This window comes from Myodes glareolus, chromosome 9, assembly GCF_982192425.1.
Source record: "Myodes glareolus chromosome 9, mMyoGla1.1, whole genome shotgun sequence".
Classification (NCBI taxonomy): Eukaryota; Metazoa; Chordata; class Mammalia; order Rodentia; family Cricetidae; genus Myodes; species Myodes glareolus.
The window spans coordinates 35,222,829-35,232,519 of record NC_142034.1 but is presented as its reverse complement, the minus strand read 5'-3'; the positions used below and the strand labels follow the sequence as shown (position 1 = coordinate 35,232,519).

The 9,691-nt window shown below is 43.3% G+C and overlaps 1 protein-coding gene across 5 annotated transcripts in view; it reads left to right on the top strand.

Moving 5' to 3' along the window:
- The first annotated feature begins 424 nt into the window (after positions 1 to 424).
- The window catches only part of Tex14 (testis expressed 14, intercellular bridge forming factor), a 156,025-nt gene continuing 146,758 nt past the window's right edge, over positions 425 to 9,691 (top strand). For all 5 annotated transcript variants that reach the window (XM_087910138.1, XM_087910134.1, XM_087910133.1 and 2 more), the window contains exon 1: positions 425 to 551. The gene's annotated coding sequence lies outside the window, so the exon portion shown is untranslated. The remainder of the gene's footprint in view (positions 552 to 9,691) is intronic.

Below are 9,691 nucleotides of genomic sequence, written 5' to 3'. Positions count from 1 at the left end.
CAAGGCAGACAACAAAGCGACATAGAGAAACCCTCTGTCACAAAAACAAAGAAACAAAAAAAAAAAAAAGAAAGAAAAAAATCTCCCTAGGTGAAAGTAGCAGCAGCAGGAAAGTAGAAGCAGCAGCAGTTGAATACTGGTCAGTTGCCAGTTTCTTGCTGTGAAAAATTCAGAGCCCCTTGTTGTTTTGTTTTGCTTTTGATTTTTCAAGCCAGGGTTTCTTTGTAGCTTTGGAGTCTGTCCTGGAACTAGCTCTTGTAGCACTGTTGCCGAAAGCTTCTTACATGCCAGCACCACAGCCATGGAGGTGCCTTGGTTCTTCTTCCTAGCTGGCCCCGCGCAAGGGATTGTGGGACAGCCTCCCCCACCTTGAGGTGGGCGCTGTTAGCGGGGAGCCGTTGACGCTGTAGTGCGCGCCCACGCACCCACGTACCCGCGTGCCCACGCACACTTTCCGGTGGGTGAGAACCTGGGCGTTCTCTCGGGAGCGTGGCGGTTTCAGAGAGCTTTAATGTCCGCTGTCCTGCCTAGTGTATGAAGTAGCTGGAAAAGTAAGAAACTATACGCTTGTCTCGTAGTCTAGCGTGGTCCTCTGGTGTCCTGAGAGGGAGGGACTGGACTCCTTAAGTAGCAGCGGAAGTGACCGCTTCCAAAAGAGAACTTTTGGGGAGATTGGTAGTTTGGAAGGTGACTTATGAGTTCCTCTGCCTAGGAGGTATAGAGGGGGTGTGATGAAGTGTCTCGTACCCTACATTAAAATAAACCTCCTCTGCCGGGCAGTGGTGGCGCACCGCACGCCTTTCACTTGGGAGGCAGAGGCAGGTGCATCTCTGAGGTCCATGCCAGCCTGGTGTACAGAGCGAGTTCCAGGACAGCCAGGGCACCACAGAGAAATCCTGTCTTGGAAAATAAAATAAAATAAAATAAAATAAACTTCGTAAATTGTAGGATACGGGCATACAGAACCCTCCCCTTTTGTACTCTTCCTATCGGCAACAACTCTTTTTTTTTCGGTTTCTTTTTTTTTAAAATATATTTATTTATTATGCATACAATATTCTGTCTGTGTGTATGTCTGCAGGCCAGAAGAGGGCACCCGACCTCATTTCAGATGGTTTTGAGCCACCATGTGGTTGCTGGGAATTGAACTCAGTACCTTTGGAAGAGCAGGCAATGCTCTTAACCACTGAGCCATCTCTCCAGCCCCTTTTTTCGGTTTCTTGAGACAGGGTTTCTCTGTGAAACAGCCGTAGCTACCCATAGCTTTGTAGACCACCCTGGCCTCGAATCTACAGAGATCTGCTTGCCTCAGTCTCCCAAGCGCTGGGATTAAAGGCGATCGCCACCACCGCCAGGCAGCAATAACTCTTTATTATTACCCTGCTTTTGTGTGTATGTGTAGGGACACAGGCCATGGTGCTAGTGTGGAGGTCAGAGGAGTTGGTTCTCAGCTTCCATCCTGTGGGTCCTGGGGATGGAACTCAGGTCTCAGGTTGTCAGGCTTGGCAGCAAGGCCTTTCTTTTTTTTTCTTCTTCTTCTTTTTTCTTTCTTTCTTTTTTCTTTTTCTTTTTTTTTTTTTTTGTTTTTTTTTTTTTGTTTTGTTTTTTTTGAGACAGGGTTTCTCTAGCTTTGGAGCCTGTCCTGGAACAAGTTCTGTAGACCAGACTGGCCTCAAACTCAGAGATTCACCTGCCTCTGCCTCCCTAGTAGTGCTGGGATTAAAGGCGTGCGCCACCACCCGGCAAGGCCTTTTTTTACCTGCTGAACTATCTCACCTCTCTCTTGGCAATCGTTCTTAGCCTGGATTTTTATTCAGAGCTTTAAGGAACTCCTTAAATAGGGCAAATTAGTCTTTTAAATACTATGGGAGAAAGCAACATGTTGAGCAGTGTAGTGAATCTCATACATTTTAAATATGCATAGACATGTCATGAAGAGTACGAGGATGCTTAAAACTCAGCACGGTTTTCTTGAAGCTAAAATTTAAACCTAGAACCTTTTTTATTATCCTGAGCACTCTCCAAATTTTGTGCCTCCCTTCTGGGAGGGGGAAATGTTTGTATTTATCCCTTTTGATGATTCAAGGAAAGCCTGGTGGGCTGGACAAAAATCTGGTTTGTTTAAGTACCTTGCCTAGCTTATATAGGATTTACATTTGAGCAGTATTTATTAGATGTTTTCCCAGGGGGAATTCGTGCTTTATGTTTATAAAAGCAGTTGGGTTCTTGGGTGAAAAGATAGTGAACTTAAAAAGAGGGGAGGAAATGGTGTTAAAAGTGGGCGACTACGTGCTGTTAACATCTACCTTCTAATTTCCACTAGACAGAGTGGCACAGACTTCTAGTCCCAGCTGCTCAAGAGGTTGAGACAGGGTGATAACAGATCAGGGCTCACCCTGGCATGCAGAGTGAGCTCAAGCCCAGCTTGTGCAGCTGAGACCTAATGGCAAAGTAGAAAGAGGGCTGGGGACCTGTCTCAGTACTGCCTGGAATGTGAGGATATCACACACACACACACACACACACACACACACACACAGCAAAACCAGACAACACAAAACCCATCCTGTGTGTGTGTGTGTGGTTTTCATTATTCTCCCCTGAAATTTTCAGTCCCGCACCTCTCAGTCCCTATCAGTCGCTGTTCTGCTTTCAGTTTCGAGTCTGATTTTTATGAATAGATACTTGGTGCAAATGGAATGGTAGTGTAATTATTCTTCTGTGACTGTCCTATTTCACTTAGATGAGGTTCTCAGGAATAGTCCATGCTGTGGCATCTGTCAGAATTTCCCATTTCATTACATTGATTTCTATGTGTGTGCATGTGCTCAGGGTGGCGTGATCTGTCTTTGTAGTAGTCTGTCCTTCCACCATGTGGGTCCCAGAAATCCAGCTCAGGTCTTCAGGCTTGACTGCAAACACTTTTTTTTATCCACTCAACCATCTCCTCGACCTTTAGGTTTGTCTTAATTATTGCTATTATCATCATCATCAGTGCTGGATGTTCTGTTGGAAGATTCACCCCGGCCCTCTGGCATCCATATAACCGAGTCTGGAATATTCTGGTGGAAGCTCTACTCCAAGCCCCCTCCCCCATCTCTCTATGAACCCCAGAGATGCTCAAAACCACTCCCACAGGGTATTTAAACTGCCTCCCACCCCTGAAAACAGACATGTGGTTTTTTGGTCTCTCTTTTCAGTCTCCCCTCTGGGGAGTGGAAAATTATCTGGAGTGTTTTATCCATTAAACCTGGGCTTTTTCTAATTTGGTTTGATTTGGTCTGATTTGGATTGCTGCATTGCCAGAGAGACTTATCAGGGTGCAGAAACTGTTCACTGGGGATATACGTTGGGTAAAGTGTGTGTCTCATAAGCATGAAGACTTAAGTTCAAATCGCCAGAATCCTTGTAAAGCTGAGCATAGTAGCACTTCTATAATCCTAGGACTCCTACATTGAGATGTGAGGCAGAGATAGGAAACTCTTGGAAGCCTGTGGGCCAGCTAGCCTAGCATATGCAGTGGCGTCTTAGGGTTATCATTGCTGTGATGAAATACAATTACCAAAAACAAGTTGAAGAGGAAAGGATTTATTTGGCTTACGCTTCCACATCATAGTTCATCATCTAAAGAAGTCAGGACAGGAACTTAAGCAGGGCAAGAACTGATGCAGAGGCCATAGAGGAGTGCTGCTTACTGGCTTCCTCCCCATGGCTTGCTCAACCTGCCTTCTTATAGAACCCAGGACCACCAGCCCAGGGATGGCACCACCCACAATAGGCTGGGCCCTCCCACATCAATCACTAATTAAGAAAATGCCTAACAGGCTTGCCTACAGATCAGTATTATGGAGGCGCTTTCTTCCTTGGGATTTCCTCCTCTCAGATGACTTTAGCTCTGTCAAGTTGGTATAAAACTAGCCAGCACAATTGACTAACGAAAAGACCCAGTTTCAAAGTGGAAGGTGAAGACCAATAGTCAAAGTTGTTCACTGACCTCCACAAGCATTCCATAGCACTAATGTGCCCAGAGTACCTCACACAAATGCATAAGAAAAAATTATCAAAGGCAGGGCATGATGTCTCATATCTGTAATTCTAGCATTAAGAGGCTTAGGCAGGAAGACTGTCTCTAAGGACAGCCTGATGTATTAACAGGCTAGCCAAGGTTACATAACACTGGTCTCAAAAAAACTGAAAAAGGCCAGCCAGGTATGGTGTTTTACATCTTTAATCTAGGTGCTAGGGAGGCATGGGGTGACCCTATGAGCTCTATATAGCTAATCCTTTTTGTATCACTCTAGTGTTGGTATATTTGTTATCAAAGCAAACACTTAACATTTATTCCACACCAGAGAGATAATGTTTTATTTATAGATTGTATATATGTACATATGTAGGGGTATATCTGTATATATATATCTATATATATATGACATATACTTTATTTGAGGTAGAAGATGTGTGTGGATTTATAATTAATACCAGCACCCAGGAGGGAGGCAGAGGCAGGCAAATCTCTATAAAGTTTGAGGTCAGCTTGCTCAATACATTGAGTTCTATCTAGGGTAGCCAAGGCTAGTGAGACCCTGTCTCAAAAAAATAAAATAATAAAAAATAACTGGCAATAATTGTCAAAAGTAGATCAGTTACCTGGCACATGTGAGCCCCAGAGTTCAGTTTCTAGCACTTGAAAGAAAAAGAAAAGAGAAAAAGATTAGAATACTTTCTGCTTCCAGCACAGAATCCCTTCCCTGTGTCTCTCTGGTTTTCCCCCATGTCAGACATCTCTGTTTTCAATTGTTACTTCTTAATTTTTTTTTATTTTAACTTTATTTTATGTGCACTGGTGTCAGATCCCCTGGAACTGGAGTTACAGACAGTTGTGAGCTGCCCTGTGGGTGCTGGGAATTGGACCCAGGTCCTCTGGAAGAGCATCCAGAACTCTTAACTGCTGAGCCATCTCTCCAACTCTGTCACTTCTTAGTTTTAGTAAGATATTTAAAACAGCAGATTGTTAGGATGGAGAGATGGCTCATCAGCTAAGAGCACTGACTGCTCTTCCAAAGGATCCAGCACCCACATAGCACCTATACACATTTTTAAAAACATTGTTTCACACACATATTCAAATCAAAGATGGCTCAAGCTGACAAGGTGGGGAAACCTTTGTCCTCTCCGAGCTTGATAGCAAGTGCCTTTACTCGCTGACCCATCTCACTGGCTCTGTTTTTCTCTTTGTATGTTTGTTAAAAGATTTATTTTTAAATTATTTATTTTTTTGAAACAGGGTTTCTCTGTGTAGCTCTGATTGTCCAGGAACTCGCTCTGTAGACCAGGCTGTTCTGAACTAGAAAGATCTGCCTGCCTCTGCCTCTTGAGTACAGGGATTACAGGCATGCGCACCACATCCCATGCTGAGAATCAGACTCACAGCTTTATGCATACTAGGCAAGCATTCTAACAAGTGAGCTGTAGCACGCGTTCTAATTGTTCCTAATAAAACCCGGAGTCAGATATCGGGGTGAACGCTGAGAGATCAGAGAAGCAGTGCAGTCAGCCACTAGAGAGACCTTTTACCTCTATTGAATCCTCAGACCAAAGGGGCGAGCCCGTCCCCAGACTGCATCTCTAGACTGCCACCAAGCTCTTGTCTCTTCCTGTTTTATAGTCCTCTCTCTGTCCAGCTGTATCCCTTCCTGTTTCCACCTCCTTAGTGCAGGGATTAAAAGCATGGGACTCCTGTGTACTGGGAGTAAAGGTGTGGGCCAACACCACTTGGCTCTCTTTCTCTCTATTTATTTATTTTATTTATTTGTTTGTTTGTTTTACATACCAATCCCAGTTCTCCCTTCTCTCTTGCTCTATTCTTTGAGATGGAATCAAATTTTTTGTAGCCTAGGGTGGTCTTGAACTAACAGTAACAGAGATCTTTCTGTCTCTGTCTCTCAAATCCTGGGATTAAAGGTGTGTGCCACCACTGCCTGGCCTCTGGTGGTTTAGTTCTGCACTCTGATCTTCTGGCAAGCTTTATTTATTTATTTTAAAATTTATTTATTGTATATGTAGTGTCCTGCCTGCATGTATGTCTGCAGGCCAGAAGAGGGCACCAGATCTAATTACAGATGGTTGTGAGCCACCATGTGGTTGTTGGGAAGTGAACTGAAGACCTCTGGAAGAGCAGCCAGTGCTTTTAACCGCTGAGTTCTCTCTAGCCCGCAAGCTTTATTTGTTAGAACACAAAATATTACTACATTGAGCTACAGCCCAAGCTATATAGACCTATAGTTCTTAATATTTTGGTAGATATATAATATGCAATGTATTGCTTAGGTTTTAAAGTTTGGAAATTACTTGCCCTGGCATTGTAGAAGTCTATCCTAGTTTGATTTTTGTTGCTCTGGTAAGCACCATGACCAAGAACAACATGGTAAGAAAAGGACTTATTTCATCTTACAACTGACAATCATCGTTGAGGAAAATCAGAGCAGGAACTTAAAGCAGAAACCATGGAGGAACACTGTTTAATGACTTGCTGCCAGGCTCATGGTCCTTTCTTACATAGTCCATATGTACTTACACTTACCCATGGTACTGCCCACAGGGTCCTGGTCCCTCCCAAATTAGTTAGCAATCAAGAAAATGCTCTGCTGATATGTTCACAGGCCAATATGATGGAGAAAGTTCTTCAATTAAGATTTCCTCTTCTTGCTGGGCAGTGGTGATTTGTGCCTTTAATCCCAGCACTTGGGAGGCAGAGGCAGGTGGATCTCTGTGAGTTTGATGCCAGTCTGGTCTACAGAGCGAGTTCCAGGACAGGCTCCAAAGCTACAGAGAAATGTTATCTCAAAAAAAAAATGATCAGGCTTTTAAGACATGAAGCAAATTAGTGGTGCGATACTTGTTTTACCTATTGGTGGTTCAGAAATCGTCTGTGTAAAAGCTTATATTTGGCTTCTTTTTCTCCCTACAGTTTGGTATTATTCTACAACAGTTTACCACAGGTTTGATGGTTTAATTGATGTAAATTTATCACACATGTGGTGGATTGGAAGCCTAGCAGTATTGTAGTTCATTTGAATGTCATCCTACAACCAAAAAGTAGGACTGTATTCCAGGGATTTTTCAGGAGATTTACTACCTTGCAAGCTTTCAGAGGGTTCACATTCCTTAAGTATGACCGCCCTTTTCTGCCTTCCAAGCATGCTAATCAATTTATTGTCTTGTCTCTGACTTCTCTTCTTACCTCTGTATTTTGCTAGCTCTTTGCATGCTGTGTGGTTTGCTTTAGACTCACCTGGAAAATCCAGGATACTCTCTCCATCTCACATACTTATCACACCTGCAAATCCCCTTTGCAGTGATGGAAAGGAGACATTCACAGAGTCCCCAACTAGGGTATTTTTCGATGGATTATTCTGCTTGCCATATCAACAAAAAACTTACTTTCCAGCTGTTTTGACAGAAAAGAAGTTCTGTATATGCATATAAGCACAGTGTATTCTGGTCTTGTTCATATTCCATACATTTTTAGGATTCTGAAAATAATACTGTTCAAAAGTTCATCCAGCTTTTACAATTGGAAACGGCTTTGTGCCCTAAGTACTGGAATAACCCTAGGATGAAGAGACTTAACACATGTGTAAAGTGTTTGGAATCTCATGGTGATATGCTGGGTAACCAGTAACCTCTACTTACCTAATGGGTATATTGTGGAGGTGGTTTTCCCAAATGCTGGGAATTTGGTTATGTGTTTGGGTAGAAAATAGCTCTGTTTCTACTTCATTATATGTAATGTATTGTTCAACATCAGGTGTTTGGGATCTTTGTTTTGCTTATGTAGGTAGTTTGACCCGAACTTGGGAAGTTGGTGCAGAAGCAGCTTAATGATGGTTCCCCTTCATGGACAGCAGTCTCCTAAATGCTGGGCTTAATTAAAGACATGTGTTACCACACACTTGCCACATTTATAGTTTTGTTTGTTTTTTTGGTTTTTTGGTTTTTCGAGACAGGGTTTCTCTGTAGCTTTGGAGCCTGTCCTGGAACTCGCTCTGTAGACCACAGAGATCGATCCACCTGGCTCTACCTCCTATTGCTGACTATTTGAAGGTCCAGCCCCCAGAATTCGGCACCAGGGTATGTGAGAAAATCCAAATGTGGCAGGAACTGGACTTTTCTGTCTGAAGGGTGAATAAAGAAATACAGGCTTTCTGTTGATAACCTAAGGAAAAGAGACAAACTTTTCCCATGGTAACCTCTTTTATCTTAATCAGTCTCTACATACAGACATTTCCCTCCTGCCCAGTGACATGTTTCAATATTCAGTTACAGCATCTCTCTCCACGTGACTGCACATCTTCCTTTTCGATCCATCTCTCCTCTGCAGCTCTTTTCTGTGCATCCTGGTCTTCCTTGCCTCCACAGTTACAAATCTCCACACAGCCACAGCTGTGCATCTCATTTACATATCCTCTCGCCATACAGCGCTTTCCACAGTCCCTCGGTAAAGTTTTATGTAGCAGCAGCTCTTTCACACAGCTCTCTCACACTCGTTCACACACACACACACACACACACACACACACACACACACTCACACTCACACGTCTACCAGTCAGTCATTCTTTACTTCTCTCACCCTGTGTCTTCACGTCTCAGCCCTCTCTCCCACAGCAGCCTTCTCTCAGCATCGCCGCTCCTCTCTCTTTCTCTGCTCTGCCTCCTACATCTCTGCCCACTGCTGCCTCTGCGTTCTTGCTCTCTGCCTTGCTGCCTTCTTCTCTCTACTGTCTCTCCTCTCATAGCCAAACGCTGGACAATTATAGGTTGTTTTATAGGACCCTACCCAAATTCGAAACATAAGCCACATAGTTTCTGTCAGCTAGAAATGTCACAATTACCCATGTAGCTCTAAGTTGTTGAGGGTATCCAGACAGAAAATGACATTGGAAATCAACTTAACAATTACAATTAGTAATTCAGGTTACTTACTTGAATAGTAAAGAGTACGTGCAGACTAAAGTTGCTTTAAATCAGAACTCCGCCTTTAAATCAGTAAACAACACCTGGGGAAATGACCTTGCATATGTGTCTGTAGGGGCAACTAGCCTGCTTTGAATCTGCTGAGGTCTTGGATAAATGTATAAAAAGCTGTCTTTGTAGCTGAGTATACTCTTAAGTCAAAGTTATGAAAAATATCCTAGTATTATTTCTGTCCATCAATATTACATAGCAAGCAGAATCATCCTCTAGTTCATCCACAGCTATGTGTGTGCCCTTAGGTGGAATATATACTTGAGATAAACACCTAAAGCTGTTACTAGGGAAGAAATGAAGTACTTAGGGGAGAAATGAAGTGACTTATGAGAGAAATTATAAGAACAACTGGTTTCCACAGACAGGGACCCCATGACTTTTCCAGGTGGGGCATCACGCACCACCAGGGAATCACGCATCTGATAGGTTGGCTTGTTAAACACTAATTGTCACCTGCTGTATAGTCCCACAGCAGCTCTCTACAGCCTCCCACATGGATTAAAGGTGTGTGCCACCACTGCCTGGTTCACATCATAGTTTTTAGAATGTATATATGTGAGGCCAGGTGGTGGTGGCGCATGCCTTTAATCCTGGTGCTCTGAGGGCACAGGGACAGGATCTTTGAGTTTGAGGCCAGCTTAGTCTATATAGTAAGCTC